At 42.7% G+C, this 19,971-nt stretch overlaps 1 protein-coding gene across 2 annotated transcripts in view; it reads left to right on the forward strand.

Annotated features, from left to right (window-relative positions):
* The window catches only part of ADGRL2 (adhesion G protein-coupled receptor L2), a 538,071-nt gene that overhangs the window by 92,756 nt on the left and 425,344 nt on the right, over positions 1-19,971 (forward strand). For both annotated transcript variants that reach the window (XM_075936335.2, XM_075936334.2), the window contains one exon: positions 12,249-12,314. The gene's annotated coding sequence lies outside the window, so the exon portion shown is untranslated. The remainder of the gene's footprint in view (positions 1-12,248; positions 12,315-19,971) is intronic.

Here is a 19,971-nt window from a genome sequence, read left to right on the forward strand (position 1 = left end):
ATTAATTTGTAAAGAACCTGGAAAAAAAACCATTTCCTCTTTCAGGCCAGGAACATTTTCCAGTATAGCTATACCATTCTTACTGTGTATACAGTTTATACCACCAAAACTATGTTTTCTCTAGAATAGCTTATTTAAAATACACATCCACACCCCTGCAGTCACACTATACCAGCACTCCAGAGAAATAGTTTTGCCAATATAACTGCATCTACAGTAGGGGCTTTTGCTGCCCAATTATTTCAAGGGGGGGGATGATATCTCTTAACACTTCTGGGCAAAAGCATATAATGTAGACCTGGCCCCAGCTAATTTGATGTGATATATCATAAAACCTATTATATCTCCAATCATCTGTTGAGTCTTCCAGCATAGACAAAACATGAATTTCTAGTGTAAAAATCCACATACAAAATTTAAACACAAAAGAAAAGAAGAAGAAATGTTCAAGCTCTCCAGATACCAAAAGAAGCAAATTGTACACAATCCTTTTTCCTATGCAACTCATGTTTATTTTTAATGTTAAAGTTATATTTTCAATTAAATGTCAGGATTTTTAATCCCAAGGGATCAGATTCTGATGTCTTTCGAGAAGTGTCAACCAGATCTTACTTCAAAAGTTATCCCCATGACTTTGGTGGTGCCGTTCAGGAAGTGAAGTACTATTCAACATGAGGAGATCAGAGTCTGGCCCTATTATAGACACAATCATGGGAAAGAATGTTTCATCTGATTTGTCTATGATAGATCGGCCTCACTGCTAAATCCCTAGTCTTTCATTTAGTTTCTTGTTAGAGACTTTTGTTAAGACTTCCCAAGGAGTCCTAAGAGGACAATTGAGCCTTTATGTTTTTTTGCAGAAGCAGAGAGAAACAATCAGTTTGTTGGTTTTCTGTTGTTGTTGATTTATTCTCTGTTCATGCTACAAACAGTTTCTCAGGATTTTTTTTTCTTTTACCAAAAAAAAAAAAAATGCAGGAGGGGAAACAGACTTATTCATCAGGGGGGAATTCCAGGTAATCTATAGATAAGACTTTCCCAAGCATAGAGCTACAATATGATCAGTCCCTATGGGAGAAAAAAAGTGCTAGCTTCTTTTTCTAACAATTTGCCATCTGAGAATATTCCAGGCAAGCTTAGGAACTAAAAGAATTCAACAGCTTCTCACAAGTTAGTGATGAAACTGAAACAATCTATTTTGGACTATCAAGTTATCTCCATCAGTGGTTCAAGACAAAAAAAAACAAGCTTAACTAGCTACCTGAGAATTCATTCTCAGCTGGTATAGAGCCAAAGTAGTGACTCCTCTGCCACTCATCCTCCAGACCTCAGGCACAGGGATATAGATAGGGAAAAGAAACATAATCAGGAACTCTAGTGCATCCGGCTGACCCTATGAGCTGAAAGGGTAGACCAGACTTCAGGCTGCTCTGACTTGCATATTGATGGAATCAGTCTGTATTCTGTTCCTAGTATGGTGAAGCTGAACTGTGTCTTAAGCCACTTTTTCCTCTCTTTATCTTCCCCAGTCCTGCACTGACACAGCTCAGACAAACCAGGTGATTGGCACGGCTATATCAGTTTTAAGATGGCTGCAGAAATTATGGCCCTTAAAGTCAATGGGATTTGAGGTCATTCAGGATCAAGCCCTTAGAGACCTGTAGTAAAAAGATTTGGAGCCTGATACAGAAAATCTTCCTGGGAGTTTTACAGAATAGATGAGCATATCCAAGCCTTGGAGCCCTCAGATCCCTTAGCTCTCTCTGAGTGTAGTCCAGAGTCTGTTGAATTAAACTATGTGACTCCAGCGGGCTTTGGATCAAACTCCCTGTGGCTGCACTAACTTTAGTCCCCTTCCTCACAGACATCTTCATAATCCCTTTCTGCTGCCTAGGTGCTCATGTGCCTACCACCTCATTCTTTTATCTCTCAAGATCACAGGGCAGTTTACATCTCTCCAAGACAGCCAGCAGCAACTGATCCCTTGGTAGTCCACGCAAGCAATGCCAAGTGTCTTAAGTGAAAGCAAAGCCCATTTGGCTCAAGGCACAAAAATACAGAGAATCATAAACGGAATAGCTGTTCAAAAGAATATAGACACAGCTACACAAAAACACTATGAAAAGCATAGGTAGGTAGGCTCCAAATGTAGATCTGATTCTGATCTCGCACCATTAAATCAATGTTATGTCAATGTGGCATAAGGATGACCATAGTTATGGTGAATATTACATAGCCTTATACTATACTTATTATAACCACACTCCTCCTCTCTCTCAGCCCAGCTAGCTATCAGCGAGAATTTAACATTTCCTGAGAAGTGTTTGTCCTTGGTTCCAGCAAAGAAAGGAATGAGACTCTTCATTCCTCCCTCTTTCTCATCTGTGGCTTTATGAGTCCAATTGCTATGACTTCATTAGCATGCTGTCTATTATCTCACTCTCTTGCCCAGACATTGGCACATACTTAGCCGCATGTTAAATTTACACAATTAGCTTAACTTTTCCTTCTTTCACTTCAGCTGATCATTTTAATTTCATTGCTCTCATTTCGATGGGGTGCAGGAGAGAGCTTTTCAAAGATCTTGTTCCCATTCAAAATAAACCTTTGGACCTTGCCTGAGGGTTGAGTTCTTTAAATTTGATACCAAAACCTAAGATATAAAAATGTCTGCCATTAGACACTTTGGTATGCTACAAAATGTCCCCTACCCTCTGTTAAGAATCTGAACAAACACCCACATATGGAGCGGTGTCTCAAAAAATTAATGGAGAATTCATCTAAGGGGTTCTCTTTCTGGAATGTTGGATCTCTCAAAGGTAAAATATCCAGTTCACCACTTTAACAACTACAGCTCATATCAGATAGTATGGTACCCAGCCATTGCGATGAAAGAGTTCTGGTTTTATGCATCAGATTTGAGGATTTTATGAGATTAGAAACAGGTTTAAGATACAAAACGTACTAGTAATTGCACTCTTTAGTTACAGCCATTAATAGATGCCAGGTTTTCAGTTCCTTTCAAACTAGTTTGCTATTATTTACATTTGGGAATATTATTTTTAAACTATTGTTAGAAAATTGCTTAGAAAGACTTTCTAATGAACAAATGGAAAAAGCCAGTTAATAACAGTCTGGTCACTAATACACATGGGGAGGAAAATGTTCAAACACGAAGACAAAACCAAGTGGAAATGCATTTATCCTTACCCCTTCTGGCCCATGAAACAATAACTAGCCAATGTAGATTTTCTGATATTCAATTATAGACTCATTACCAGGATAATAAGAAAGTTACTGATTGCAAAAAAAACTTCAAGCATTCAAGACTCGTGCTAAAAGCACTGTTTGTTTTGAGGGTTTTCCCTTTCCCAGTGAGTGAATGACTTTGTGTTCAGATAGTGAATATCTTTATTGAAACTTTTTCACCAGTATCCCATCTTCCCCAGATCAACCATAATGCTAAGTGATGTCTGTTAGATTGAAATACAGTTCTTTTCCAGTCTACATCAAGCAGGACAAGTGGCCATCAGAAAATTCTAATGTCCAATCAGTTTGCTTGTATTGTGAGCAAAAAAGGCTGTGAGGGCCTCCATCAAAAGAATCACTGAAGGTAAGAAGGATGTTTGCAGCTGCACTGGTAATGTAGCCACTGTAAGGCAACGGAAGAGAGTTCTCTGGTCTATTTACTTTTTCCTCCTCCAATGAGCCGTGTATCTATAATGGCAGGAGAACCTCCTGCCTACATAGTGCTGTTGTTAACATTGGCATTTGGGTCCATACTGCTCAGGGTGGGTGGTGGCTTATTCATACCGCTGAGCAACATAAGTGGTAGTGTAGGCATAGCCATAATCAGGAAGTGGGGGAGGTACAGACTCTTTTTTTAAATTTATTTTTACTTCACTTCCTGCAGGCAGATTAGGATGGGTGGGTTAATTTACACTTAGGAATGTTTAGAATGTTTGCTGAGCTAGTTAGTCTCTTATTAAAGGAAATAGAAGTACATACTAGAAAGTTTTGTTTGTTTCTTTTAAATCAATTGCAAGGTTCACAGATTTTGTTGTACACTTAGGCTATGTCTAGACTGCAGGCTTCTTTCGAAAGAGGCTCTTTCGAAAGCATCTTTCGAAAGAGCCTCTTTCGAAAGATCGCGTCTAGACTGCAGGCGGATCTTTCGATAGAGGAAATCCGCTTTTTCGAAAGAGAGCACCCAGCGAATCTGGATGCTCTCTTTCGAAGACGGCCTCTTTACATTGTAGAACGCCTTCTTTCGAAAGAGGAACTTTCGAAAGAAGGCGTTCTTCCTCGTGAAACGAGGTTTACCGCCATCGAAAGAAAAGCCGCGTTCTTTCGAAATAATTTCGAAAGAACGCGGCTTGAGTCTGGACGCAGGGGAAGTTTTTTCGGGAAAAGGCTACTTTTCCCGAAAAAACCCCTGAGTCTGGACACGGCCTTAGTGCTGTGCAATGGATTTTCAGTTTCAGACGGGGACCGAAGGTAGTGGTGGTGGAAAAGTGATGACTCTCTTACAACTCCTCTTCCCACTAACCTTTCTACAAATTTAGTATATAAAGCAAGGTAAAGCAATAGTTAATCAACACAACAAGAGGTGCAGTCTTAGACCCAGTTTTTCCAATAGCTTATAAGTCTAAAGAAGCTCAGTATGTGGTGTAAATGGAGTCAAGGTGACCTGTTCTAGTAATAGAAGTGTACATGCCTCTGGAGTGCAGGGTTCAGAGAGCAGCACTTTGCATACCTCTGACCTTTCTCACCAGCTGGGGCATCCATAGAGCTGCTGTAAACACCTGTGTAATTATGGGAGTGGTAAGGGTAGAACACAAAATCAGTTCCTGTACATAAACAGCTGGCAGATGTGTCTTTTCCCTCCCACTCCATTCATTGCCACATATACCTGTGACTGCCCTTGCAAAGGGAAGACAGTGACATAAGCATTACATGTAGACCAAGTTAGAACAAACTGTTTTGTCAAAATCAAAACACTTCATGTAACTCAGCTGTATCCATTTTGAGAGACGCTCTCACACTATTGTCTGGTGAATAGGGCACTGGCCTAGGATTCGGGGCATTCAAGTTTCAGTCTCTACACTGCCTCTTTTTGAGCAAAGTTTCTAAACACTGATCAAGTAGAACAAAGACTTGGACCTGGATCTCCCACCGTCCTAACCAGCGGGCTATGGTCACCTTTTCTGTTTCAGTCCATAAAAAGACATTTTGATGTAATTCTTTTTGTGCAAAAATGTTTAAAAGGTTTTATTTTCATTCCAATGTACAAAAAAAACAACAACAAAAAAAACAATATTTAGAATCCTCAAAAAGTTGCTGGGAAACAGAATGGAATTGTTATCCTGTAATCAGCTCTAAATGCATGGCCACCTCTAGGCAGATGCTCCCTCACCTCCTCAGAAACCACGTTAATATATAACGGCATAGCCCTTAAATGGCTGACAGCCTCACAGCTCCCAGAAGCTCTGTGCAGAAGGCTCGGGTGGACCCAGATTGAGGTCTCTACTCTGCACAGTGATGGTTATTTCTACCTCCTTTGTTTCCAGGCAATTCAAGGCCTATTGCAGCCTATTGTCTGGTGTTGAATAGATTTTTTTTCTTTGAATAAAGAGGGATATTAAGAATTAATTTGAGGTATTTTACAATAAGACATGTTTAACACTCTTCTACCTCCTTTTACCTACAGTATTATGAAATTAGTGTAAGATTAGTGAGTCTTTGCATAGAGACAGAAGCTTAGCCCTAAAAGATTTTCAGTTTGCCTCAACTTTGAAGGAAGTTGAGTGTTCATTTTCTGAGTGCCAATTGCAGATTTAGGTATGGTTAGAAGCACATGATAAGGTTGCACTGGATATTTAGCTTCAGATTTCTGCTGACCACATCCCAGTCGGTCCTTTGAACCTGAATATTGAATTCACAAGCCTCTAAAAATTCTTCCTTTGAAAATTTCAGTTGTGCTTCTATGTTCTTTTCAGCTGTTAGAGCTTTTTAATTAATCTTATGTCAGAGCACAGGATCAGTGAACTAAAAACCCTATCAATTATTCTTTCCCATTTGCAATTTGACTCTGAGATGGTCATCCTCAAATCTGATCTGAACTTTCTTCTAACGTCAGTTGAAGTGTTCTCTTTAATTAAAGAAAAAGGCTACTGCCCTTTTACCTACATAGGAAATAGTCAGGCAAGAACCACTGTCCTTGTAGTCAGGACATTGTGTTCATGCTTTTCAAATGCAAGGCATTAAGTCTCTCTTCCAGCATCTTTTTTTAAGAAGATGGGCTTTATGACTGAAAGTCACAGGGCTGAATTTTCAATTGCCTTAACTATTTATAGTCCTTCACACCTGTATAAAGTGGGTTTGAAATATTACCATAGCATAACACTTTAATACTCATGCAAAATGAGTATAATGACCACACATGGGTGCACTACAATGTAAAATTAGGCCCTAATTTTACAAGAAAAGCATGCCAAAATTTGCAGGAGCATGAGGACAAGAAATCATTATTGTCTTTCTTCGCATAGAGACTCTCTGGCTGATCACCTAATAATCTTTTAAAAAGTTACAGTGATTTTCCGAGAAGAATAATTACAGCTTAAATCTTTACCAGTCTGGCAAAGTGCTGTGTGTAAGCCACAGATGTACATACTCAGTAGAAGCTCTCAGAGCAGAGATGCTATGAACTAGTTTTATTTTTCAGTGTTTATAATTGTCACATTGTAACTTATTGATTAATCAAAAGAAAATACTATACAATGTTTAACGTAGGCTACAACTAGACTGCAAGCTTCTTTCGGAAGAAGTTTTTCCAGAAGACATCTTCCAGAAAAACTTATTTTGAAAGTGAGCGTCTACACAGCAAAAGTGCAATGAAAAAGCAATCTGCTTTTTCAAAAGATAGCATCCACATTGATTGGATGCTATCTCACATATAAGACCACCAGGAACCAGTTCAGGCAGGGCATTAGGCCAGCAGTTGCTTCTGGGTGCTATTGCCAAAGGCTATCTTAGACGCGTGCTTAAAGGGACCCCCTGCACAGCTGTTTCTCAGTTTCTGCTGTTTGCTTGCTTACCTTTCTGAGGGACAGCAAAGCTTTAGCAGTGCGTGCTCTGGTTGTCCATCTTTTGGATGCCACAGCATACTTCTTGCCATGGAGCCGGAGCTGCCCCTGGGTATTCAATGGTCCCACACTGCCACGTGCTGCAGTTTCTTCAGTAATTTGTGCAGAACGTTTTGATGGTCCTGTCCCCGCTCGACTCCGAGCTCATTGGTGAGTCCCTCTGCCTGAATGAGGGAGCAATTCCTTTGCAACTATTCTGAAGGCTGGAAACCAGTTCCGACTGGTGGGACCGGCTGGTGATGGAACAGTGGGATGACCAGCACTGGCTCCAAAACTTCTGCATGCCAGAAGGCCACCTTTATGGAGCTATGTGCCTGGCTCGCCCCCGCCCTCTGACGATGAGACACCCACCTGCAGCCCACCATCCCTCTGGAGAAGCAGGTTGCCATCACCATATGGAAGGCCCCCCAGACAGCTACCAGTCGGTGGGCAACCGGTTCGGCTTGGGGAAGTCCACCATCGGGGCCCTCCTCATAGAGGTAAGGAACTCTCAGGCTGCAGTCCCTGCAGAAGGAATGGAGTCCTGGAAAGGGGAACTCTAGGGAAAGGGGAGGGGTGCGCAGGGGTTGGGGTGGGAGTGGGGGTGGGGGTGGGAAGTCCCATCCCCGGGGAGTTGTGACATCCCGTCCTCATATAGTCCTGCTGGAGGAGCAGCCTCATAGGGGGTGGCTCTTGGGATGTTTGGGGGGGGGGGGAGTGGAGGAGAGGCGGGCACCTCCCAAGGGCTCAGGCCCTCCCTCTGATTCTCTGTTTTGTATATTTCTTTGTCTCCTTCCACAGGTTGTGAGGGCCATCAACTTCGTCCTGCTGCGCAGCATCATGCGCCTGAGAGACCTGTATCTGATCATCACAGAATTTACCGCTGTAGGGTTCCCCAACTGTGGGAGAGCCATAAATGGAACCTACATCCCAGTCCGCGCACCACATCATCCAGCTGCCCAATATATCAACAGGAAAGGCTATTTCTCAATAGTGCTGCAGGCTACTACTGTGGATAGTTCACGGGCATTTTCGTCGGGTGGCTGAGCAGGGCCCACGACGCCCGCATTTTCAGAAACTCCAGCCTCTACCAGAAGCTAGAGGCTGACATTCTTCCCACGGCATGATTTCATGTGGGGGATGTGCAGATACCACTGTGCATCATTGGGGATGTGACCTACCCCCTAATGCCATGGCTCACGAAGCCCTACATCGGCCACTTGGACCCCAGCAGGGAACAATTCAAAGCCAACTTTAGCCAGGCCCGAATGAAGATGGACTGCACCTTTGGGCACCTGAAGGCATGGTTCAGGTGCCTCCTGACTCTTTGATGTGGGGGAGCACAACATCCCCAAGGTGGTATTGGCCTGTTGTGTTCTCCACAACATTGTAGAGAGGAAGAGGGAGGCCTTGCTTACCAGAGTGAGAGGCAGAGGCCAGCCGGGAATGAAGGACCTTCGAGCAGCTGCAATCTGCCAAGCCCATCAGGTGGGGATGTGCATTCAGGAGGCCCTGAGAGAGTTTTCTCTCAAGGATCCCAGTAACTTCCCCAAGGCCTCCCCACCAGGGGCCTGTGCTTTTTCCCTCCATGCCTTTCCCACCTCAACCCCTCCCTTCCCACCTTCCCTGTACTCTCAATACACATACCAGTTTTGAGTTAAACAACAAAAACTTTGTATTTTTTGTATAATAAAAGTAACTGTGGGAGGCAGGATGGAGGCTCAGTGCTGGGAGTGGCACGTGGACCTGTTCCACAGGCAAACAGGCAAGGGCAGTATCCATCCACACTGGGATCTCGTGACCAAGAGAGGGACCTGGAGCAGCCTAGCTTTCTATAGCCTTCTATGGGGCCTGCACACACACCTGCACCTGGCAGCACTGTCTGCGGTAGCGGGTGGCTTCACACATGCAGGCATGCTCATGAGCTGTGTGTGGCACTCCTCAGTCTGTGTGGGGTCTTGCATGTGCCATTGGGCCCAGCCTGCTTCTAGGGGTGGCTGGTGGTGGGAGGATGTCCCTCCCCAGGGATTAGACATGTGTGTGGCCTCCCCTGAGCCTGTGAGCAGGAATCTAGGGTTACTCTAGGGCTGCCTCCTGAGGCTGCATGGCACAACTGGTGCTGCACGTGCTTCCATGTGCATGGAGTACACCATGATGTCCAGACCGAGCGACGATCGTACCACATCCCCTCTGCATCCGCTTTCCCTGCCGTGTGTGTATGAGAAACTGAGAGCACTCACCTGATGATCTCCCTCCTCGCCCTCAGAGGATGCCTGTGAACGTCCAGGCCCTGGGGAACCAGCACGAGGGTCACAGTGACGGTGCTGGCCATCTCCTCCTCCTTCTGCAGGTCATCCTCCTCATCCTCCTCTTGGCCAGGGAGCACCGGAGCGGGTGGGGGCAAAGGGGATTTCCAGGGGGCTTGTGCCTGGGCCATAGCTCCAAATCTGGGTGGCAGTCAGAGCTGCAGGGTGAGGTGCAGCTCACAGGGCCAGCTTCCTGCCACAAGGCTTCTCCCGGGTGCCTGCAGCTTTAAGAACTGTCAGGAGACAGACACTATAGAGTTGTGATTAGTCTGGATGGAGTGGCCACCAGGACACCTGTATTTTTTCCTGGAGGCCTCTTCTTTCAAAAGAGCTCCCTCTTCTGCGTCCACAGACGTCTTTTTCTGAGAAAGCTCTTTCGGAAAAAAGGCTTCTTCCTCGCAGAATGAGGTTTACTGCCATGTGAAAACCCCCTCCGTTCTTTCAACTTTCTGTTGAAAGAACTCAATAACAGTGTGGAAGCAAGTATTGTTTTCCTGGAAAAATAGCAATTTTTCTGGAAAAACACTGCAGTGTAGATGCATCCTCAATGCTGATGTAACTCCTTTACTCATCCTATTTAAGATAAAGCTGTATTAAAGTGAGTACTTGCTCTCCTTTATGGATATTTGGAAAATATATAGGTAATATGACTATTCCCTGAACCTGTGCTCATGTTGTTTTTAACCCCTATGCACTTTGAGCAATTAAACTTTTTAATGAAATTCTAAGGTCAGTTCTGACAGCTGTTGAACACCCACTTCCCCTTCTAAACCCTGTTTTGTTTAATATAAAATGGACCTTTTCTTTAAATAAGTGACCATTGCCAACCTGAGGCAGAGGGCAGCATTTACCACATTATTAGACTGCAACTTGCACTGCCAATGCATCTGAGCAGCAGTTCAACTCTTCTTTCACTGTACTATACTGATAAATGTATCAGACAATGAATCATCCTCAAGGTACCTAATGCAGAATTGTTAGTTAAACTAATGACATGGTCATGGTCAGTTGTAAATAGAGCTGAATTCTAACCCGCAAATGTGGTTCTGCTGGACTGAAAGCACATTGTTTTCACTTTCAAAAAGCTCAGTATAGGCCCAACCACATAGTAATATTACTTAGCACTGAGGATCTCAAAGTACTTCAGAGACAGTGATATATTATTATCTCTATTTTATCCCATGGGGAACCTGTGCTTCAGAAGGTTAAGTCTCTTGCCCAAGGCAAGCCACTGATTCAGTGGCATAATTGTGAAGGAAACTGTTTGGTGGTTTGTTTTTTGTTTTGTTTCCTGTTCCTGTGTCCTATCCACCACCTATATTGACTTGTTGGTAGTACTTGGGATGTAAACTGCAAAACTGGATTTTGTTTAAATTAACAAAAAGAGTTAAATTCCCTTTATATATCATCCAAAGAGAAGAAAATCAGATGTTAGATAGCCATTTCACAGAGGTTTTCTTGGCCGAGTTAGTCTAGGTGGGAGTTCTTGAGACCCCAGCTACCATTAGCTAAGCAGTAGGTATCCTTATAAAGCAAAATTAAGCTTTTTCTCCTAGCTAGTGAATGACTAACATATCACACTGAGGCTCAAATGTGCATGTCAGCCCACCAAACTTCTCCAAATTACAGTCCATCTGCCCACAAATGAACTTTTCTTCATTTCCAACTTGCCTTTTTCTATTCATTAATTGTTTTTGATCAGATTGTACATACAAAAAACATTTCCTGGCTCTCAAACACCCAGAAACTGCTTAAAGAAGAATATAAAATAGATTAATGGGATTGCAAATGAAATACATTTTACTAAAAATAATAGCGAGTAAGAAATATTTTCCTGCTTCATTTTACAGAGGGATGGTCTCGGTGTTCCCATCAAAGTTTTGGAAGCCAGGGATGAGTTTGGAGAAAAGATAGGAGGAAGCAGGGACAAGCACACACAGTGAGACGGAAGGCAACGTTCTGCTCATGTACACCCATGGAACCACTCTACTGATTGTATGGTCTAGATGGGTCCTGCCATGAGGGTGGGGGACTGGATTCAATGACCTCTTAAGGTCCTGTCCAGTTCTAGTGTTCTATGATTCTAAGATCACATCCCCAGCTGGTGTGAACTGGTGTAGCTCCATTGGCTGCAGTATTACTACGTTGGCTTACATTAGCTGAGGATCTAGCCCTCTGTCTATTGACTTAAATGGGCTGTTTTCAGATTTTGGCTAATAGAGCAAGATTTGGTCACAATATAACAAGTTAGTGAGCAACTTGTGAGCTAAGATCCACTCTTGGAATGAGCAGGTGCTACAGGAAGAGTTCAGACCTCCTCTTTCAAGCTCCAAAAGCAGCAGACTACCCTCCAAATTAAAAAAGAAATGCACTTGTAAACGGGTGGTGGCAGCTTTCCAGTGGCTAACCTGTATTGTCACAATCAATACAAGCAGGTGGCAAGGATGGTCTCTTCAAACTAATTACAGAAGATTGCAAATTGATTTTTTATTAACCCCCTCCCTGATTTAGCAGGGGTAGCAGCAGCTCTCCACCTGCTCTGTCATGCTGCTCAGCTCCTGAAATCATTCAGCCACCTTTTCTTTTCTTCCCTTCCTTGTCTGCGAGACCCTGCTGACTCCCCTCAAGCTTCACTAACCATGGAGGAAGAACTGCCCTCCCCATGTCTTTCCCCCTGTCAGATACATATAGATCAAACTATTCACTGTAGCTAGGGATGTAATTGAACTTACCTTGTTTGTTTTAAATCCTGTTAATGCTTGTTTGTTGTTGCATTTTTAAAATCAACTAATGGCTTCTTGTTTGTTTTTAACTCCAGTTGACAGAACTCAACACTCGGGACATCTCCCCACCTGATGCTGAGTGCTATGGAGTCTAAACCTGGGTAAGTGATCCATAAAAGCTTCCAAATAATATTATGGGAGCCTTCATTTAAATCTCTTCCTCATCCCTACTCCTTTTTATCCCTTATTCAAAACCTTTCTGGCCAAGGAGAGATGGTCATTGCTCCCTCTTGACTTCAGTGCTATTTTCCCCCTGGTATTAATTAACTGGAGCTTGATTAGGTCTTCTGTCTCCAACTCCCACCCTTGTTCGTCAGTATGGTCTTTCTCTCACCCCCTGAGACTACAGGCAAGCTCAGAACCTCAAGTTCCAATCCCTGGATGGTCGCATGACATGTTGCCACTTGAGCATTTCAAGGATACAATATAAATCATTGTACCCTTCACAAATCAGCTGCAAAGGAAAATAAAGTCACAGTGCCTTGCCAGCTGAAGGGATTTGTGCCAGCCCCAGGTGGTGTGAAGCATAAGGCAATGGAATGGCATGGGATGACTGCTGACATGGCTTTAAGTGCACCAAGGATAGCAATTAAAAATTATGCTGTCTTTTGAGAATGAGGCAAGTGTCATTTGGCATGTAGAGTCACGGGGCTAACAAGAGTGCTGGGTGAGTTTGAAAAGCCTTTCTGGGGTTGCTAACAAACTTTTTCCTGGGTTAGATGCTGATTGTACGGAGTTGACCAGTGTTCTATACTAGCCAGAGCTTGCCCAATAGGTTAGCCCCCTGCTTATGTCTGTTATTCTGCATGCACCTGTTTGAGTCGGGGACAATCTCAATCATTACGAAGGTTGGTTGGTTTGTTTAAAAGTCTCTCTTTATATTATCTCCTGAATTTCCACTAGTTAGCTCTTTAATTTCTTTATTTCTAATATTGTAGCTATATTTTTAATAAGAAAAATAGTAGAACATGAGCCAAAATCCCTGTGTACTCAAGTATTTTTATTATGGCTATTTTAGTCTAATTCTTCCAGTGTTGCAATGCTCTTACTACACTGTTGCTTGTCAGCAATTTCAGTGAACATGTGGGTTATAGGTTCCCTATACCAGAAACCTACCGAACACTAAACTTATCTTCATGTCTCTAGCTTCTATCCCAGACACATTTCTCAATCTATTGTATACAGCCAAGCCCTAAGATACAACTGAATTTGCTCCAATCCCACAGCCAGAGACAAACACCTACAGGATCTATATAGAGCATTCCTAAAACTGAAATACCCACCCAGAAAAGTGAAAAAACAGAGCCAAAAAAGTACCCAGACTTGAACTACTTCAGTGATCCCACTCTTGTGGGTTAGATTAGAAGCTATCAAACAACAATATGTTCAACTAAATGTGTAGAATGCAGGCCTGCAAAAAGGGTGGGCAAAAGAGGCATTTGCCCCGGGACCCTCTGATTCTGGAGGTCTGGGGCTCCAGATGCCATCACTGCTACAGTAGCTGGAGCTTTGAATTGCTGCCTGACTGCAGCTCTGAGAGCTTTTGTGGAGGGGTCACTGCAGTCAGGGCTGTGCTGAGGCCTGGTTACCCCAGCTCTGCCCCTTTCACTTCAGCCCACACACACATACCTTGCCTTGGGGTCCATGGTGGCTGTCAGCCCCAATGGTAGAATTTGCAAGTTTTCTGAAGGTGATAGCCAATGGTACAATATATTCTACCATGGATGCCATTTCCACTGGCAATTAATAAGATCAAAGAATAATTTCATCTTCGATTTCTGGGTTTGACTGCTAGGTTTTCTGCAACAAATTTCTCTTTTGTGTGTTTACTTCATTTGGGAAATAGGCATCCAAATGTTACCCAAAATATTTATTTCTATAAGTGCAAGGCAAGTAAGGATCAGTGCTGGAAGTTTATACAGTGCATCGAAAAGGGAAAGATTAAACATCTTAGTGTGTCTTCCATGGGTGGGTCACTCAGGGGTTCAAATTCCTATGAGCACAGAAGTGACCTATCTGATGGAATGCAGCAATGAAATGAAATGCTTGTGGGCACTCTCCAGGCCATAGCAGCTAGGTGTCAACCTAAAATAAATAAATTTAAAAATCACGGTAATGAACTCCTCCTTGAGCCACTAGAGGTTTAAGGACTGAACGTATGTAGAGAATAATCTTTTTTTAAATCTACAGGCATAACATTTTTTTAAGATAAGGAAAAAAACACTCTAGAAATTTAAGTTCTATTTTAGAAAGAGTCCTCTTAACAAGTTGCATTAATGCTAGAAACATATTAATGCAATATGTATTATTATGATTCTTGTTATTTTGGTAACCAAAAATGTCTAGGTGCCTCCCAAAACAGATAAAAGAATGGTAAGCTGATTTTAGACATGCTGTAAAAAGACAGTACGGTGGAGTTTGGGGTCAAAAGGGCTGGTAATGCAGGCATCAGCTGAATTTGCAATAAACTGATTCATTTTCTAAATAAAGAATATGCAGACATATGACACCTTATGGTGAATGGGATGCCACCTTGTATGCTAGTGGTTTTCAAACTTCTTCATTCTGCAAGCAGAAAAAAAAAACTTCCCATGGGCTGCCTCTCCTCCCAATTTCTGAGCCACTCATAGTGTTCTCTGTCTGTTCTGGTGGTCTGTGGAAAGTCCATGTTTTTTTGTTTTGCTGGTAAAACAGGAACAATAATATAATCCACTAGCATTATTGCTGCTGAGATCAAGCATATGAAAACGTATTATTTTAGTTGATCAGCAGAGCTCCTCTCTGGTAGCTTTGATTCAGCTCATCACCTGGTTCCTGAAAGACACAAAAACAGTGAAGCATGGAAACGACTGCTGATCACCATTTTCTTAGAGTGAATATTGCAGCAGTAACCTCAGCTGAAAAAAAGCATAGGAATTGGATATATCACATCAGTGCCTTTCCTGGTTCCATACTGGAAGCTCATATAGTGATTATTTAGAAATAGGGGTGTGTGTGTGTGGTTTTATAAAATACATACTGTCACCAAATAGAAAGGAGTTTTGGAATGTCTGAAGTTGATGCAGTCATCCCTGCTTTGGACACTGCTAGGTTATTATTAATTAATTATTATTTGCAGCATTGTAACCTGTGTAAGCCCCATCCAGAAACAAGAGCCCAGTGTGCTAGGCACTGTACATACACGCTGCATAATCTTCAGGATATGGACTCTTCCTAGTTATATATTCTGGCCTAGGATTACCATATATCTAGGTTTTCCTGGACATTGTCTGTTTTTTGAGCCTCTGTTGGGGAGGATTTTTCAAATAATAGGCAATGGTCAAAGTAGATGCTACAACTCAGAAAGAGTCTTGAGGGGTCTGCTTCCCAGTTGGTCCCTTCCCCACCATGGCAGCTGATTCCAGTTCCCTGCAGCCACAGCTGCTGGATTCTATTCACTTGATGCTGAGTCGTGGGTAGGTCCCACAGGGATGTGCTGACTGATGGCTGCCTTGAATCATGTGCTTGAGCCAGCTGCCCTGCCATCATGACAGAGAGTGGCACTGCTTTCAACTTCTAGAGATTCACTCTGCCCCCTCCAACATCTTTTTTGGGGGGGAGGGGAGCCTGAAATATGATCACCCTATTCTGATCAGACTTAGTCCCCTAAGATTTAACTGAAGAGCCCTCCCTGTGTGTGTTAGCAGTGAACCACATAGTGCCAAGATGACAGCTATATATATCCCAATTATTTTAGTGGAAGAAAAGAAAAAGTCCCTCAATCTCCTATCCTAGCACATCCCCCCTCAAGTGAGCTATTATAACATTGTTGGAATAATCGGATTTTTTTTTCTGGAACAAACTGCAGCTACTTCCCGCAGAAGCCACTTGATGTGTTCATGAAGACGGTGTTGCCTCCCTTCCTAGAGAAAAGTCACTGGGGAAGCAAATAGAAGAGCTTCCCCATCTCCTATGTACATGGAAGAAAGTGCACTCTGGGACCTGGGGTTTATCATAGGCTGAGGTGGATCATTTTTTGAGGGAACCCAAATATTCCCAGCACACTGCTGGACATGGGGGAAGAAGGGGAGAGATGTTCCCAACGCCCGCTTTCTGCGAGGTGCTGGGAAAGGAATAACCAACTTCCCAGCTACGAATACATTCAGCCACCGACGGCTGCCCCCAAAAGGAAGAAAGCTGCCCCCCTCCCCCGGCTGCGAATGCCTAAATGGAGCCATTTGCACTAGGGCCCTGCGTATTCATCAGCGATTCCAGAGGCAGCTCGGCTACGGCCGGAGCTCGATCGCTCCAGGACTCACTTTACACATAGTAGCGAAATGTTCACATCACCGCTCTTTGCCTCCCCCCTCTCGCATACACAGTTCCTGTCTGAGTCCTCTCAGATGGGTGGGGCTTTGGGGAAGAGCCACCTCCACTGGCTGCCAGTCTCCAGGGGCATCTCCTGGCCCTTCTGTCACCTCTGCGGTCACTTGTTCGAAGGCGGCTCGGGGAACACGAGTGCTTCCTGCATAGCCATGACACTGGGCCCTGGTACTTGCCAGGAGCAATCCAGAGGTGTCTGAACAATCACGAGGCTGCAGCCTTTAAAACGTCCGTGCAGGACATTACGCGCCAAATACACCGGCGAGAGGGTCGCGTTTTACTGAAGCGTGTTCTAACACGCCTTGTTTTATACTTCGGAATGAGCCTTCCAAGACTTAGGGGTAAAGAGGGTGGGAAGCCAAAACTGATGACTAGTTAAAATTATACAAGGTATGTCAGGGTTCTTTTCTTTTTGCATAACTGTTATGCAGTGCATTTAAAAAAAAAAGAAACTGTTCTCGAAGAATTCCACCATGAATTGGTGACTCAATAATGAGCTACTCACTACTGCTTCAGCCCAGCACTGATGCACAGCAATGGGGTTGTCAATATGCTGCGTGCTCGCTTTTAGGTCCAGGACTAAAGGTAATTAGGCCAGATCCTGGCCTTGTGTAAATCAGAGTAAATCCCTTTGGAGTGACAAACATTTACAGGGGGATCTGATCTATTAGTTTCCTGGTTTGGTCTGTTGGCAGAGTAGTTTGGAGGGAGAGAGGAGGGGGAGCAAAAAACCTTAAATGCCTATCTGTAAATCAACAGTGAGTTACTGATTAACAAAGAATACCCGCCTCGCATTTAGCGTCCCGTTAAAAGCACAATAAGCTGTGATTGTGAGCATGATTATCTGTGAGTGTTGCTACTTAACAGCTGCAAATGGGAAAGTGATGTGTGTCTAGGAGAAACAAGGAAATAGAAGCACTGATGACTGTTGTACCACAATACAACACTAAAAAGTAAGTATCCTAATCCTTCTGAAAAAAATGAATAGCTCTGAAAAGGGAAAACATAAATAGTGTTTGTGCATATCTGTACCAGAGGGAAGATTTAAGAATTGGAACATTTGTGGGATTTGGGGAAAGGCTGGTCCTGAGACTAAAGGACAGGAATGAGACTGACATCATCTGGCTCTTCATTTTGGCTTTACCAGACTTCCTGTGTGGCCTTGAGCATGTCATTTATTAATATAATGTATTATTTGTATTTCAGTAGTATCTAGAGGCCACAACTGAGGTTAGGTTCTCACTTGTACAATCATCTAAGGAGAGAGAGTTCATGATCCAGAGATTTTGTCTTTTAAATAGACAAAGAGCATTAGGGGAAAGAGAGGCACTGAAGAGTGATATGACTTTTTTAAGGTCACTCTGTAAGTCAGTGACAGGACTGGGTGGAACCTGTCTAGTGTTATATCTCTTGGACCATGCTGTCTGTCACAAGGCCTCTGCGCCTCAGTTTCCCCTTCTACAAAAAGGGTGTAATAATAGTTACTACTATAAAGCTTCTATGTTCCTTAATTAATGTCAGTAAAATGCTTTGAGATCCTGCCAATGGATGGCCATGTTGTAGAAGTTCAAAATGAAAGTGGCTTTATTTATATACCACATTTGAACTGAACAGCTGTCTTTGATAGCAGTAGCTCTTAGTGAGGAGTATATTTCCAGGGAAGCAAAGGAATAACACAACAAAGCATTTGTTTCACTAGTTCTAGCTCTTTGTGTGTGTCATTGTGAAAGACAAAAATACCATAAATGCTGTAATGTCACATACTATCATGTCAAGCAGTAAACCCATATGAACTTGCAAAGTCATGCACTAGCTCAATTTTGGAGAGGAAAAAACCTTGCTTTGAAAGCAACTAAATCAATCCCTAGTTCAAATTAAATTTGGAGTATCCTGTGAAGCTCCACTATGCAACACCAATAACAATCAGCTCAAAGGTGCAGGCAAATAATGTTTCATTTAAAAGAAATTGAATGAGGATTACTGACAGAGAACACTTTCAATGCCGTTTTGTCATTAAAGTCAAATTATGGCATTATTGTCTTAATAGTGTACGCCTCAGTCTTCTCTCTCTCTCTACCTCCTCCCTTCCTCCCTCTTCCTTTGCCTCTCTCACTTTAATGCACAAAAAGCCCCGTGTGTGGTTGGTCTTGTGTCTTCATCTCATTAAAATCTTGCCATGCAAATGTATCATAAGTGTTGCCTGAAGACTTCTGTCTCATGCAAAATTTAGCTTAAATTCTACTGGCATCAAATACTTTGTTATGCACAAACCTTCTGTTTGGTTTGCTGACATTCCTTCTTAGCCGGCTTTCATGGTGATTCATTATCTTGTGATATAGATTTCCAAGTATCATCTTTGTATTGATTTTTATATCTTTAATAACCACTCCACAGAAGATGGCTCCACTTGGTGTCATTGATCGCATCAAAAATTCAAGGCTTACAGAAATACTAGAGGGCTAATTGGTAGCAGGGTATTTCAGACTTAATCTTAATGCAGCCTTAATCTTCTGCATTAAACCTACCTGAAGATTTCCTCATTGAGACTAAAACACAAACTTTAGCGTGGAACTGGAAATTACATGGTGAGAGTGTGCAAAACCACAGTACATAAAACTAATCATAGAAAAATCAGATGTTAATTTTAAAACATTATCACCTTTCACTCTCTCTCTCCATTTTTTTTTTGTACCAGCTTTAAACCTTTGAATTAATCCTTGTCCTTGTTCCCCCACATCCCAGTTCAGTTTTTGGATGAAAAGCAAACAGCCAATTGCAGGGGTACAAGGTTAAATGTATTTAGGGTACATGCTGATGAATGGTCTCATGACTTTAATACATATAAAATGAAAATACTATTTCTACTTAATTTGTTCAGAAACACAGTTTAGAAGGTCATGTTTTTCAAAAAGTAGCCACTGGCTTTGAGTCACCTGAATTATTTGTTGCTATACGTTAAATACCTAAGGCTTGATTGTCAGAGGGTCTGACCTGAGATCTGACAACCAAGGCTTAGGTCTATTTGAATTTGGATCTTCTGAAAATGTGGGCCAAACTGTTGACTTTGAATTCTTTGCTTCTGCCTCACATGTGCTGCTAAAGCTTCTTAAAGTATTTCAATAACACGAATTGTCATATAAAAGATGATGTTTTCCACTACCATTGTGTAGAATTTTGTACCACTGAAGTGTCTTAAACCTCAGGGCTACGTCTACACTGGCATGATTTTCCGAAAATGCTTTTAACGGAAAACTTTTCCGTTAAAAGCATTTTCGGAAAAGCACGTCTAGATTGGCAGGATGCTTTTCTGCAAAAGCACTTTTTGCGGAAAAGCGTCCGTGGCCAATCTAGACGCAGTTTTCCGCAAAAAAGCCCCGATCGCCATTTTCGTGATCG

Source organism: Pelodiscus sinensis, chromosome 9, assembly GCF_052426305.1.
Source record: "Pelodiscus sinensis isolate ZL-2025 chromosome 9, ASM5242630v1, whole genome shotgun sequence".
In the NCBI taxonomy this organism is placed as follows: Eukaryota; Metazoa; Chordata; order Testudines; family Trionychidae; genus Pelodiscus; species Pelodiscus sinensis.